The sequence below is a fragment of the Solanum tuberosum genome, unplaced genomic scaffold (genome assembly GCF_000226075.1).
Source record: "Solanum tuberosum cultivar DM 1-3 516 R44 unplaced genomic scaffold, SolTub_3.0 scf00432, whole genome shotgun sequence".
Lineage (NCBI taxonomy): Eukaryota > Viridiplantae > Streptophyta > Magnoliopsida > Solanales > Solanaceae > Solanum > Solanum tuberosum.
In genome coordinates this window covers 129,339-130,209 of record NW_006239355.1, presented here as the reverse complement: position 1 = coordinate 130,209, position 871 = coordinate 129,339, and positions in this window count along the sequence as shown.

The following is an 871-nucleotide window of genomic DNA, read 5'->3' as shown; positions in this document are numbered from 1 at the left end:
GAAATCCATTAATGTGGCTACACAACCAATTGTCAAAGGATTATTTGTGTTGATTTCATAAGTAATCGTTCTTTTATCCAAGTTGATGATTTTTGTTTTTTACTTTTCACACAAGTCATATTAATCACTCAATTTTCTGGAATTACCTTGCACCTGTCAGCGTAAGCTTGCTCCCTCAATTATTTTATTGTTCTGCTTTGAGGGGAAATGACATAACTGCTTAATCATATTGCAGGAGGCTGGTGGTGAGCCTCTAAAGGGTTCTCTTGGCTGGGCTATCGAAACTTATAACTTCGGTTCCCTGAAAACTTTAGTAAAAAAGATGAATGCAGAAGGTGCTGCTTTACAGGGTGGTAGGTCTCACTTCCTTTTCTTGAGACTTTGTTGGTCAGCTTATGTTCCTGCAAATCAAGCTCAGGATTGTAACTTGGTACCTCTTCTGGGTATAGACGTTTGGGAACACACATACTACTTGCAGATGATTTGATTATTATATTACAGTGTTTTAGTACCCAGACATCATATGTCTACAATGTTGTGATACTATTCATGATATAATGGGTGTGTTTGGTATGAAGGAAAATGTTTTCCATGGAAAATGTCTTCCTAGAAATGTTTTCCTCGAAAACAAGTTGATTTTGGACTTATTTTTTTATGTTTGGTTGGTAAGTAAAAAATATTTTTCGGAAAAGATTTTTAGTGTTTGATTTATGAATGAAATTTTTTTTGAGAAATATCTTTTATTTTACTAGAGTAGAAAATATTTTTTAAAAACAAACTTAAATTTTTTGGTTGGGGGTGGGGTTGGTCGGGGGGCTTTGAAAAAATGAAATTTTGAAGTTGAAAATATTTTTTAAAAACAAACTTAAAT